Source organism: Canis lupus, chromosome 8 (genome assembly GCF_011100685.1).
Source record: "Canis lupus familiaris isolate Mischka breed German Shepherd chromosome 8, alternate assembly UU_Cfam_GSD_1.0, whole genome shotgun sequence".
NCBI lineage: Eukaryota > Metazoa > Chordata > Mammalia > Carnivora > Canidae > Canis > Canis lupus.
The window spans coordinates 73,366,815-73,381,541 of record NC_049229.1 but is presented as its reverse complement, the minus strand read 5'-3'; positions in this window follow the sequence as shown (position 1 = coordinate 73,381,541).

Genomic DNA, 14,727 nt, shown 5'->3' with positions numbered 1-14,727 from the left:
TATATACTTTAAAAAATACTATTTTATTTATACTCATGTATGAAAAAAATGGCTGTACTACCATGTTTACATACATACCAATTCTGGAAACAGAATTCAATAATGAATTACTTCTAAATTTTATAAAGAACACACAAATATTAAAACACTGGTTATAGAAAGCAGAGTGGAGAAAAAAACCATTAGCTATCATTTTCATTAAAGAGCAGCACCCTCTGAGAAGAATCAAATCAATTAGTAATATTCACCTATATTGCAAAATAATATATACATAGAAAAGTTAGTGATTGTACTGATTTTATTACTTTTACTAAACCTTTTATCTTCCTCACACTCAGTGCAAAGAAATAAAACAATATAAAGAAAAATATGTCCTCATTATTATTCACAATAAAAAGGGTCTGCTTCATTCTGCAGGCCTGGGCATATTATATAATAGGGAGCACTTAATGGCTCAAGTGGATCAAAGTATCATTTTGATTCTGATCCAATGAATAGAATCTCATGCATATCTGTGACTGGACTAACTCCATAGGAGCTGTGATATACTGAACCATTTCTGTGGTAACCCCAGATCTCACTAAGTCAAGAAAAGACCCTACACAAGAAAAGATAACAATCAATCTGTCCATAAATTATAACTATAGGCTCTTTCTTTAGTGTAAGGTGGGAAAAGGGGCCCTTTCTTGAGTACATGGATACAAGTATTGTTTAGACCACATCTTCTTTATCCATTCATCTTTCTATGGACACCGAGGCTCCTTCCACAGTTTGGCTATTGTGGACATTGCTGCTATAAACATTGGGATTGCGGTGTCCCCACATTTCATTGTATCTGTATCTTCGGGGTAAATCTCCAAGCAGTGCAATTGCTGGGTCATAGGGCAGATCTATTTTTAACTGTTTGAGGAACCTCCACACAGTTTTCCAGAGTGGCTGCACCAGCTCACATTCCCACCAACAGTGCAAGAGGGTTCCCCTTTCTCCGCATCCTCTCCAACATTTGTTGTTTCCTGCCTTGTTAATTTTCCCCATTCTCCCTGGTGTGAAGGTGGTATTTCATTGTGGTTTTGATTTGTATTTCCCTGAAAAAAAAAAGAACTATAGGCAGAAATTCAAGAAAATGATGTATGAACAAAATACAAATATCAATACAGAAATAGAAAATCTAAAAAGAAACTAAGAAGAAATTTGGGAGATGAAAACTATACTAGCTGAAATAAAATTTCACTAGAGAGATTCAAAGCAGATTTTAGCAATGATTCCTTGAGAAGAGTCAATGAACTAGAAAATGGGACAATTGAAATGACCAAATCTCAGGAACAGAAAGAAAAAAGATTGAATAAAAGTGAATAAGTCAGGCAGCCTGAGTGGCTCAGCAGTTTAGTGCCGCCTTCAGCCCAGGGCCTGATCCTGGAGACCCGGGATCAAGTCCCATGTCGGGCTCCCTGCGTGGAGCCTGTTTCTCCCTCTGCCTGTTTCTGTGCCTCTCTCTCTCTCTCTCTCTCATGAATAAATAAATAAAATCTTTTTTAAAAAAAAGTGAATAAGCCTGTGAGATGCCATCAAGTGAATCTGCATACTATTTGTGAGAGTCCCAGAAAAAAAAAGGCAGAAAAAAGCAGAGAGACTATTTGAAGAAATAAGGACTGACAAATTCTGACATTTGATGAAAGACATGAATACAAACATCCAAAAGCTCAATTAACTGGAAGCAAAATGAACTAAGAGCCTTAGTGCCAGGTACTCAGGATAGAAAGGTACATGTAGTCCATGACTTTAAGATACATGAGATCATAGGATGATGGACAGGACTTGAAGGTCTACAAGTCACTCACTGCCCACATGGAGGGCCATCAGCCTGTGTCACCCACAACGCCATCCAGCACCAGCAACTTCCCTGCTGAACTGCTTTCTCCTTCCCGTCCCTGCTTCTGTAACCCTATAACCCGAAGACCGTGCTCTTTCAGAACAGGTTCAGGGCCATAGGTGAGAGAGCAGAAAGGATTTTCCACATGGCCCAGAGCCCGACCGCCCAGGTTCGCTGTGATTGACAGCTTGCACAGGGGTGCTCTGGTGGGTAGGCATGAAGAGCCAGTGCTAGTACATCCCACTGAGGTCAAGGGCATGGCGGACGTGGTGCTCACTGCCCCTGCAGGCCCGTCCTGGAGCCCTGGCCCAGGCAGCCCTGACCCACATCCCCCACGCAGGCCCTGTCCAAGGTGCTGCCCTGGTCAGCCCTGCTCTGCCGGCTGCTGTCCCCGGGCTCCCCCACCACAGTCCCTGCACAATTCCTTCCTTCCACAGAAGAGTCCCTCTGCTCACCTGCTCCTCCCTCACTCGGCCCTAACACCCAGGCCACCAACCCTCTCACTGTCATAGTTGCCCTGCCTTCCTGAAGTCGTGAGCTGGAATGGGACAGCATGGAGCCTTCTCCAGCTGCCCCCTTCCTCGGCACACAAGGCTGGTATGGGACCCACAGGTGCCCACAGGGCCAACTCCATGGTGAGACTCGAGGGGTGCAGGTGTGTTGGGGGCTTGACAGTGGGAGCCCAGCTGCGCTTCACACACAGGAGAGGTGCTTTGCGTAGGAAACAATGTCCGGTGAGCCAAGCTGTCAGCACTCTCTTGGAAAGAGGTGCTGCTGTTGGGGGACCGACCCTGGTTCTGATGACACAGAGAAAACCCTAGCGACCTGACACCGAGGGGAAGCCACCATAGAGTCTCCGTCAGCACAACGGGACCCATGCTCCATCCACCCCGAGCCTGCCTGATGGCACCCCGCCCCTGCACTGGGCACCCATGTGGGGATGAGTAGCCTGAGGAAGACCATCTCGTCCTTCACGTGCCTGTCAGTGCTCCTACTGCCTGCATTTCTCCGCGGGAAGACACACGATTCCTGTCTGGGCGCTAATCTACCTTCCTGAGAGCTTCCTTCCTCAAGAAGACCCTGAGCCTGGTGCTCCTTCTCTGGAGTGCTCTCTCTGGGGGCAGGCGAGTGACCCGGGATCCATCCTGAAGAATACCCAGGTAAACCTTCCCCCCTTTGTTGTAGAGATGCTAAAAGGCTTGTGCAGTTTGTGTGGACACCCTGGACGGGGACGCAGCACAGGCGAAGGGTGGAGAGCCATGGCCCCCGCTCTTCAGACGTGCGGGGGGGGGCTGATGGCAACCACACAGGCTCCCAGAGCACGGATGTGTGGGGGGAAGGTCAGTCCAGCCCACGAGGCTCCCAGCTCAGCTTCAGAGGCCACAGGGAGACCAGCTGAGGCTGCGACATGGCCTGGACTAGCTGTGGGGACCCAGATAGGTTGGCCTCCAAATGCCCCATGTTAGGGTAGATTATTTCAAGGTGCAGGCAGCCAGAAAGAAGCAGACTCAGAAAACCCTGCCTCCTTCCTTCTGATCAAGAAGGGCAGTGTGCTCCTGACCACCACTGAGCCCAGACCCTCAGCACCACTGCTGCCCCACAAGCCTTCCATACACACCTTGCTCTCTGGGATCCTGTTCCTCTTTCCTCCTCTAGCTCCAAATGCTCTCTCCTCTCCTTAGGACACCACCTCAGCCCGAGCGTGTCAGGGCTTTTGAGTACTTGTCTCCATTCAGCCTCTCTCCTCTTAGTCTACTTTTCAGGGCCCAGCCATTGGACCTAAGGTTGGGGGGGGAGGGTCCTTCCCAATGATGGCAAGCCCCTCCCTCAACCCTGAAGGAGTAGGGTAGGGGTCATCTGAGATTTAAGGGGAGTGCAGGCTGAGGCCCCTTTGAGAGGAGCCTGCTGGGGGCAGCCCCACAGGGACAGAGCCAGGGGGTTCCCAGCCTCAGGTCATGTCCCTGTTCCTTGACAAGTTGACCCATCCACAGCCAGGTCAGAGTCCACCTGAGGCGAGGTGGTGGGGCCGGTGGGGGACATTGGCAGAGCCAGGCACCCGGCAGGCACAACCTGAGGGACACGTGTTGAGTCTTGAGGACCCTATCTGGAGAGAGGCTGGGTGCCAGGCCTGGGGGAACTGATTTCAGAGGGAATCACAGGTCGCAGAGCCATCAGGATCATCTGACACACTTCCATTCTAGAGAACAACCCACCCCAGCGACAGGGCTGGACACCCCTCACCTAAGCTCCTTTGCTGCCTCTGCAGCATCATGTGCTGAAGGAGACACAGAGTCAGACACAGAGGAATCCCTGGGAGGCTTCCAAGAAGATGAGGGGGGTGCTGTGCAGCAGGACCCCCAGGTTCCCATTCACCCCCAGAGCTCTGGGGCGCCTCGGGTGGACAGAGAAGGTGCTGGAAGGTGCCCCAGCCATGACTCTTCCTGTGAATCCCCCCTGGGCACATCCTCACAAGGGGCCATATGGAGCTGGGGAGCCAGGGGCCCATCGTGCTGGCTTGACAACAGCTGCCCAGCCACAAAGGCCAGGTCCTCGCTGAGGCTGTTCTGAGGTCAGAGGACAGTGGGGTCTGCACGCCAGGTCAGAGCAGCACACAGAGCTTTTACATGGTGCCAAATGGGAAATCAGGCATCCAGAATTGGGAGATGCATGTCCAGCACAGCCCGGGGGTTACAGCAGAAAACCATGGGGACAGCAAGGGGTCAGGTTAACCTCTCTTTGAAGAAAGGAGCCTTTGATTTATACACTTATTTTTATTAGCACAAGATAAACCTTTGAAATAGGTTTCCATTCTGACTCAAAATCTTAGCTCCCCATACGGCCCAACGTGTTCTTGTTCTGGGTGCTCACGAAGACGATGGCCCTCCATGGGGGTGACTCCAGCGGCCCCCAGCCAGCAGCTTCACCCAGCATGACAGGAGGACTTCGCTGCCCCCCCATGCCCGCTCACATGCACAGTGGCCCCAGGACCCGTGTGCCAGAGGGTCGGCACCAGGACACGCACACTGGAGGTCCTTACTTGCCATGCCCAGGCCAACCTCACATACTCACACTCAGAAATGCTGGGTGAGGGTTTGTGGTGAGGTCCCGAGGATTCAATCCAATGACAACCAGGCCACAGCTAAAGACAGAACTCTAACCTGTAGACAGCGGCCAGCGGCCCAGGAAGCAGCATGCGGGCTCTGGGGCAGACATGCAGGAAGGCAGACCTCCATCTGCAGCCAGCACCCAGCACCCAGGAAGCCTAACCACCGCCCTGGAACACCGTCCAACTTCCGGGGCCTGCAATGGCTTCCATAATTTTGGTGCCACTTTCAAATGAGGACCAACTGGAGAAAGCCAAGTGAACACCCCAAGCAATTGTGTGGGCTGCCGCACCTGCCCAGGCCCCAGCCCCCCTGGCTACCACTAGGCCCCTTTTGTTCCTGTAATGAAGCTTTCCACACATGGAAAATATTTTAATTTATTAACATATATGCTTGGCTTCTGGGGATTTACCACAGAGATACAGATGCAGAGAAAGACCAAAACACCTGCGCCCCAGTGTTCACAGCAGCAATGTCCACAATAGCCAGACTGTGGAAGGAGCCTTGGTGTCCATCGAAAGATGAAGGGATGAAGGAGAGACAATGAGTGGGAAATATCAGAGAGGGAGACAGAACGTGAGAGACTCCTAACTCTGGGAAACGAACAAAGGATGATAGAAAAGGAGGTGGGTGGAGGGTGGGGGTGACTGGGTGATGGACACTGAGGGGGGCACTTGGCAGGATGACCACCAGATCATATGCTATATGTTGGCAAATCAAACTTCAATTTAAAAATATACAAAAAAAATAATAATAAAATAAAATAAAAAAATAAAAATATACAAAAAAAAAACAAAAACATATGTGCTTGGGACACCTGGATGGCTCAGAGGTTGAGCATCTGCCTTCAGCTCAGGGCTTGACCCCGGGGTCCTGGGATCGAGTCCCATGCCAGGCTCCCTGCAGGGAGCCTGCTTCTCCCTCTGCCTGTGTCTCTGCCTCTGTGTGTGTGTGTTTCATGGATAAATAAATAAAATCTTGTAAAAAAAAGTGCTTCATGATGCCTGTGCATGTACAACACACATATGTTATACACACACACGTATGCTAAGTACTCCATAGTGATCACGGACACGTATATGCTATGACATGTGTGTATATTCCTTTTACACATTGCACACGTGCACATAACCAAGCACATGTGTGTGAACACACATCATGTAACACATACACAAGGACGTGACCACCTCACACACCCGCACATGGCGTTACACGTGCATCACAGGATGCACAGAGGCACCACATGTGCACACCGCATGCCCGCGTACGACACCGTGTGTCCACAGGAACAATCCCCGTGTGCTCGGTTAAGAAGCCAGACGGCGCCCCCTCCCGCAGCCTGCAGTCTCTGCCAAAGGCAAGTGGTGGTGACCCGATCCAGGACAGAAGCAGCTCAGAATAAACAGCCTTTGCTCGTTCCGTATTTCCAGTTTTATTTTTTTTCTTTTTTTTTTTTTAATTTTTCCACAGTTTTAGAAGCTGTAGGATAATAACTCCCACTGGCAGTGACAAGCAGGTGTGCTTGGACAAAAACAGGGTTACAGAAGTGAAGCTGAAGAGCAACCGCATGAGGTCAGGTGGGGCCCAGGTGGGGGCTGATGGATAGGAGTCACCCCCAGAAAAGCAGCTAGACTTGGAGGGGAGGAGGTTGGCCCAGGGCCCACAGGCCCTGGGCAGAGCAGCAGGGTGGGCAGGGAGTCCTCCCAGTGACCGCTGTGCTGGCCACGAGGAGGGGATGGTGGGCTCCACCCACACCCCCTCATCCTCCTGGGACGGTCACACAGCTGGGCCCACACGTAAGCTGGTGGGCACCAAGAGCTGCGCCACTGAAACAGGTTCACAGGGCACTCCCTGGAGATACTGAGCGAGTGGCCTGCCAATGAGTCCTTGATCTGCCGAATGATATGTGCCCTCCCGGACCGCAAGCCCCAGCACCCCCGGGAGCCAGCATCACTTTCTCCTGGCTCGCTTTCTGCCAACTCTCGTTAGAATTTGAATGCATTTTGATTTCCTGGGTGCCATCAATCGCACCTGGAATGCATGGAGGACTCTATGTTCTCTGGATTCGACCTGGACTTGCGGAGCAATGGGTAAGAATTACTTCTGACACGCGAGCCTCGAGGCTGGATCCTGGCGATGATCACAGCCAGAAGGAAACACCACGCAACTTGTCTGTGGCCTACCAAGGGGGTCACCAGCAGGTGCCAAATCAAGGTGTGGGAGGAGGGGGCTGCATGACCAGGTCACGGGCCAGGTGGGCGTCCTGTTGGTATCCCAAGGCCCTGCAACAAGGGGTGACCACCTCAGACTCCGACGTCTCAGTTCGGGAGAAAGCTTTGCAGAAGCACATCTGTGGATGCCTTCAAAGCTCTTTGTTCTTGTAATCACTGGGTGACTATTTCTCAGAGCCAAACCCAGACTTCAACAGCATGGCCAAAATATGTCACCATGAGGTACTCCATCTCTTTCTATCTTTCGAAACAGCTTTAGTAGAATAGGTATGGTTTCTTCTTTAAATGTTTGGTACAATTCCCCAGGGAAGCCATCTGGCCCTGGACTTTGTGTCTTGGGAGGTTTTTGATGACTGCTTCAATTTCCTCCCTGGTTATTGGCCTGTTCAGGTTTTATATAACTTCCTTTTTTAAAAAATAATAAATTTATTTTTTATTGGTGTTCAATTTACCAACATACAGAATAACACCCAGTGCTCATCCCGTGAAGTGCCCCCCTTAGTGCCCATCACCCACTCACCCCCACCCCCCACCCTCTTCCCGTTCCACCACCCTTAGTTCGCTTCACAGAGTTAGGATTCTTTATGTTCTGTCCCCATTCTGATATTACCCACACATTTCTTCTCCCTTCCCTTATATTCCCCAAATGAATTCATTCCCCAAATGAATGAGAACATACAATTCCCCAAATGAATGAGAACATACAATGTTTGTCCTTCTCCAATTGACTTACTTCACTCAGCATAATACCCTCCGGTTCCATCCACGTTGAAGCAAATGGTGGATATTTGTCGTTTCTAATGGCTGAGTAATATTCCATTGTATACATAGACCACATCTTCTTTATCCATTCATCTTTCGATGGACACTGAGGCTCCTTCCACAGTTTGGCGATTGTGGATATTGCTGCTAGAAGCATCAGTGTGCAGGTGTCCTGGCATTTCATTGCATCCATATTGTTGGGGTAAATCCCCAGCAGTGCAATTTCTGGGTCGTAGGGCAGGTCTATTTTTAACTCTTTGAGGAACCTCCACACAGTTTTCCAGAGTGGCTGCACCAGGTCACATTCCCACCAACAGTGTAAGAGGGTTCCCTTTTCTCAGCATCCTCTCCAACATTTGTGGTTTCCTGCCTTGATGATTTTCCCCATTCTCCCTGGTGTGAGGTGGGATCTCATTGTGGTTTTGATTTGTATTTCCCTGATGGCAAGTGATGCAGAGCATTTACTCATGTGCATGTTGGCCATGTCTATGTCTTCCTCTGTGAGATTTCTCGTCATGTCTTTTACCCATTTCATGATTGGATTGTTAGTTTCTTTGGTGTTGAGTTTAATAAGTTCTTTATAGATCTTGGACACTAGCCCTTTATCTGATACATCATTTGCGAATATCTTCTCCCATTCTGTAGGTTGTCTTTTAGTTTTGTTGACTGTATCCTTTGCTGTGCAAAAGCTTCTTATCTTGAGTAAGTCCCAATAGTTCATTTTTGCTTTTGTTTCTTTTGCCTTCGTAGATGTATCTTGCAAGAAGTTAACTGTGGCTGAGTTCAAAAAGGGTGTTGCCAAAAAAAAAAAAAAGGGTGTTGCCTGTGTTCTTCTCTAGGATTTTGATGGACTCTTGTCTCACATTTAGATCTTTCATCCATTTTGAGTTTATCTTTGTGTATGGTGCAAGAGAGTGGTCTAGTTTCATTCTTCTGCATGTGGATGTCCAATTTTCCCAGCACCATTTATCGAAGAGACTGTCTTTCTTCCAGTGGATAGTCTTTCTTCCTTTGTCGAGTATTAGTTGACCATAAAGTTCAGGGTCCACTTCTGGGTTCTCTATTCTGTTCCATTGATCTATGTGTCTGTTTTTGTGCCAGTACCACACTGTCTTGATGACCACTGCTTTGTAGTACAACCTGAAATCTGGCATTGTGATGCCCCCAGATATGGTTTTCTTTTGTAAAATTCCCCTGGCTATTCGGGGTCTTTTCTGATTCCACACAAATCTTAAAATAATTTGTTCTAACTCACTGAAGAAAGTCCATGGTATTTTGATAGGGATTGCATTAAACGTGTACATTGCCCTGGGTAACATTGACATTTTCACAATATTAACTCTGCCAATCCATGAGCATGGAATATTTTTCCATCTCTTTGTGTTTTCCTCAATTTCTTTCAGAAGTGTTCTATAGTTTTTAGGGTATAGATCCTTTACCTCTTTGGTTAGGTTTATTCCGAGGTATCTTATGCTTTTGGGTGCAATTGTAAATGGGATTGACTCCTTAATTTCTCTTTCTTCAGTCTCATTGTTAGTGTATAGAAATGCCATTGATTTCTGGGCATTGATTTCGCATCCTGCCACGCTGCCAAAATGCTGTATGAGTTCTAGTAATCTTGGGTTGGAGGCTTTTGGGTTTTCTATGTAGAGTATCATGTCATCGGCGAAGAGGGAGAGTTTGACTTCTTCTTTGCCAATTTGAATGCCTTTAATGTCTTTTTGTTGTCTGATTGCTGAGGCTAAGACTTCCAATACTATGTTGAATAGCAGTGCTGAAAGTAGACATCCCTGTCTTGTTCCTGATCTTAGGAGAAAGGCTCCCAGTGCTTCCCCATTGAGAATGATATTTGCTGTGGGCTTTTCGTAGATGGCTTTTAAGATGTTGAGGAATGTTCCCTCTATCCCTACACTCTGAAGAGTTTTGATCAGGAATGGATGCTGTATTTTGTCAAATGCTTTCTCTGTATCTAATGAGAGGATCATATGGTTCTTGGTTTTTCTCTTGCTGATATGGTGAATCACATTGATTGTTTTACGAGTGTTGAACCAGCCTTGTGTCCCGGGGATAAATCCTAATTGTCATGGTGAATAATTTTCTTAATGTACCGTTGGATCCTATTGGCTAGTATCTTGTAGAAAATTTTTGCATCCATATTCATCAGGGATATTGGTCTGTAATTCTCCTTTTGGTGGGGTCTTTGTCTGGTTTTGGAATTAAGGTGATGCTGGCCTCATAGAACGAATTTGGAAGTACTCCATCTCTTTCTATCTTTCCAAACAGCTTGAGTAGAATAGGTATGGTTTCTTCTTTAAACGTTTGATAGAATTCCTCTGGGAAGCCATCTGGCCCTGGACTTTTGTGTCTTGGTTCAATTTCCTCCCTGGTTATTGGCCTGTTCAGGTTTTCCATTTCTTCCTGTTCCAGTTTTGGTAGTTTGTGGCTTTCCAGGAATGCATCCATGTCTTCTAGATTGCCTAATTTATTGGCATATAGCTGTTCATAATATGTTTTTAAAATCGTTTGTATTTCCTTGGTGTTGGTAGTGATCTCTCCTTTCTCATTCATGATTTTATTAATTTGAGTCTTCTCTCTCTTCTTTTTTTTTTAAGTTTGTATTTATTTATGATAGTCACAGAGAGAAAGAGAGAGGCAGAGACACAGGCAGAGGGAGAAGCAGGCTCCATGCACCGGGAGCCTGATGTGGGATTCGATCCCGGGTCTCCAGGATCGCGCCCTGGGCCAAAGGCAGGCGCCAAACCGTTGCGCCACCCAGGGATCCCCTCTCTCTTCTTTTTAATAAGGCTGGCTAATGGTTTATCTATCTTATTAAATCTTTCAAAGAACCAACTCCTGGTTTTGTTGATCTGTTCCACAGTTCTTCTGGTCTTGATTTCGTTGAGTTCTGCTAGAATCTTAATTAACTCTCTTTTTCTGCTTGATGTAAGATCTATTTACTGTTTTTTCTCTAGCTCCTTTAGGTGTAAGGTTAGCTTTTGTTTTTTTTGTTTGTTTGTTTTTTTTTTTTTAAGGTTAGCTTTTGTATTTGAGTTCTTTCCAGTTTTTGAATGGATGCTTGTATTGCGCTGTATTTCCCCCTCAGGACTGCTTTTGCTGTATCCCAAAGATTTTGAATGGTTGTATCTTCATTCTCATTAGTATCCATGAATCTTTTTAATTCTTCCTTAATTTCCTGGTTGACCCTTTCATCTTTTAGCAAGATGGTCCTTAACCTCCATGTGTTTGAAGTCCTTCCAAACTTCTTGTTGTGATTTAATTCTTATTTCAAGGCATTATGGTCTGAGAATACGCAGGGGATGATCCCAATCTTTTGGTATCAGTTAAGACCTGATTTGTGACCCAGTATATGGTCTATTCTGGAGAAAGTTCCATGTGCTCTTGAGAAGAATGTGTATTCAGTTGAGTTTGGATGTAAAGTTCTGTAGATATCTGTGAAATCCACATGGTCCAATGTATCATTTAAAGCTCTCATTTCTTTGGAGATGTTGTGTTTAGAAGACCTATCGAGTGTAGAAAGTGCTAGATTGAAGTCACCATGGGTAGGAAATATCAGAAAGGGAGACAGAACATGAAGACTCCTAACTCTGGGAATTGAACTAGGGGTGGTGGAAGGGGAGGAGGGCAGGGGGTGGGGGTGAATGCGTGACGGGCACTGAGGGGGGCACTTGATGAGATGAGCACTGGGTGTTATTCTGTATGTTGGCAAATTGAACACCAAAAAAAAATAAATTTATTACTAAAAAAAATATGTCACCACGAGTTAAACTCATAGCCTCACCAACCGTCTTGTGAAAGAATGATTCTGGAAATCCCAGACCTTGGGGACTGGGCTGGGGACAGGTGTGTAGTCTCTGGTGAAGCCCGGGGCCTTGGCCATCCACATCGTCTGACCACAGCCTTGGCAGCCGAAGCATCCTGCCCCTCACACTGACCAGGGACAGCAGATCTGGGGTGTAAGAGCCCTGTGACGAGACCCTGAGCATAACGCTGAGCCCACCACCATTTCCAAGGGTCCGCTTGGGGACGAGGCAGGGTCACAGGCATGCCAAGTGAAATGCACAGTCTGCCGGTTTGTGCTGCCAAACGCTTGGGTTGGAGGAGTAAGAAGGCTCTCCGTGCCTCACACCCAGCAGCCTGGACATCTCTGGGGTTTTGCCAAGCTCATCAATGTTGGTGATCCAACTAGAGGTTATATACCTTGATGCATTTCCTAAGCAACTGCAAGTGACACTCATGGCCTGCAGAGCAGGTGACCATGGCCATGGCTGAACCTTGACCATGAGCGTGGCCTGCCTGTATTGTCAGGGCAGCAGCAAGGGGCCTGGGCTGTGGGAGCCAGAAATGTGGGGAGCTGTATCAGGAGCGTGTCATGGCCAGGGACCAGAGGACCCTCACTTTACCAGGCTGTGGCCAACGATGTTTTACAAAGTGGCCACAGAGATATTCCTAGGACCATGGGCTCCTCCACCACTTTACCCTGCCCCTTGCAGAGGTGGCCCACTCCCCTCCCACCTAGGAGGGGAGCTCAGGAGGTGTGTGACTACCTCCATGGGGTTCAGGCTGTAGAAGAGCCATGCCTGGTCTCTAAGTTCAAGACCTAAGCAGACATGCCTTGTCCTGGGGGTCTGCCCTTGGGCACTGTGCAGCAGTCCAGTGAATACAGTCCAGCTAATGGTGCCAGAATGGAGAGTCCCAAGGACGAAGGGGCCCAAGGGAGCCACCCAGCCCAGGTGCCAGACTGCAGTAGGAGCCTGCAGCCTAACTAAGATGAGTGTGAGCATGGCAGGGAGGAGGGCCCATGGCCACAGACCCTGGCATGACAGGCCAAGAGCCCTGGGCATACCCACAAACCACCAGACCAGATGTTGGCCCTTAGACATGCTGCTGCTGGGGAAAAACCCAAATCTGGGGAGTGGTAAGAGGCCAGAGCATGCACCCACCCACCAGCTGGGGAAGCAGCCACCCCCACCCCCACCATAATTGCCTCCCTGGAGCTTTTAGGGAGGTTGCTACAGTGTTCCTAGGGGTCCTGATCCAGGCCCACCATGGAAACAAGGCACAGCCCAGGGCTACATACTGTGGCACTCCTGACACAAGAAATTGAGGGTTCCTGTCCTGGGCATAGGTGTCTGGGCCATGACACACAGGGCAGGACAGAGCCTGCACAGTCTCACTGACAAGAGCATCAGCCTCATCACCACCCTGAGCTCTGTCCATGCACATCAGACTCCTTTGTCTTCCACATCACAAGTGGGGCTGAGATGATACCTTCTGAGATCACAGGACAAGGCTCCAGTGATTTGTAAGAGCTGCCACCATGGATGGTGACAGGGCAGATGGCATTCTCCTGGGAGGACAGGACAAAGCCCAGGGTTACAGCCACACAGCGTGCTGGCCAGGGTACAGAGAAGATCCCACCAGGGTTGGGGTCCCTGAGGGCCCAGGGAGGGCCGGTGGCTCTGGGGAGTAGGGACCAAGCTTCAGGCATATCCCTACAGGAGCTTGAGAGCAGACAGCAGCACATGGGGCCGTCCCAGGGCTCCAGTCTCCCACCAGGGCCCCTGGGTACCCATCACACCCAACCCACACTACCCACAAAAGGAGCCTAGGCCGACTGCAGACTCCCCAAGGCCCTGTAAGACAGAAACCAAACAGAAAAAAGGGAACTTCAGGATGCTGACCAGGCCATTTGGTTTTGAAGCTATGTTAATCTTCCCAGGGCTGCTGGGACCTAGGAAGCAGGGCTGTGGGCACAGAGCTCAGCCACAAGGAGCCCCAGGGGGGTTTTGTCAGAGCAGGGATGGGGCAGGTTGCAGGGGGACCAAGGCTGCAGGGGGACCAAGGCTGCAGGGAAGCCACGGTCACAGCCCGGACCCAGATGAGTGAGGTGTGCTTGGAGCCAGGACAGAGGGAGGGAGGGAGGTAGGGCAGTAGAACCAGCCACAGGACCTGAGGAGACACCAGGCCCTCAGGACCCATGGAGGCAGCAGCAGCTGAGCTGGTAACGGGGAGGGCAGGCTGCCCGCGGGCCTATGTGACATCCCAAGAACACATCGGTCGAGTGCGACGGGACGAGCACACCCAGCCAATATCGGTGGATGCACAACACACTGATGGTGGGGGGGAAGGACCTGGACCATCAAGGAACATGACGGGCCCGGTGGGCAGGAGCCTGAGGGCTGCCCTTCATCACACCTGCAGGGGCCCAAGCCTGGACTGCATGAGTCACTGCAGGAGCAATGTCTAGATGGACAGGTGAGTCCCAGGTGAGGACGTGGGGGGGCCTGACTCACCAGAGGAGGGGAAGACACTGCAGGGAGCCCAGGGCCTGTCCAGGTTAATGAAGTGGCTCAAGCCCCTGGGAGGGTAACAGGTGAGGGGAGAGCGGCCCTGGGCTGCATCAGATGAGCAGCAGGTGAGTTGGGGTGGAGCAGGGGGGCCATTTTAAGCTCATGGGACCCAGAGCCCAGGTCAGCAGAGGGGCTGAGGGGTGGATCCACATGGACAGAGCCCAGGGGTGAGGGTAGAATCCAACTTAGAACCCTGGGTGTGAGGCGGGCCACAGGTAATGGGCAGACCTGGAACACACAGACTGTGGTGGGGCTCAGTGAGCTCTGGGGACATATCCTAGGAAGCAGGGCAGGGGCTGCCATGTCCATGAGATCCTGGGACCAGGAGAGAGCAGCCCGGGGTGAGCAGGAGCCAAGGGGGGCACCACGAGCAGAGGGTTGCCCGCGGA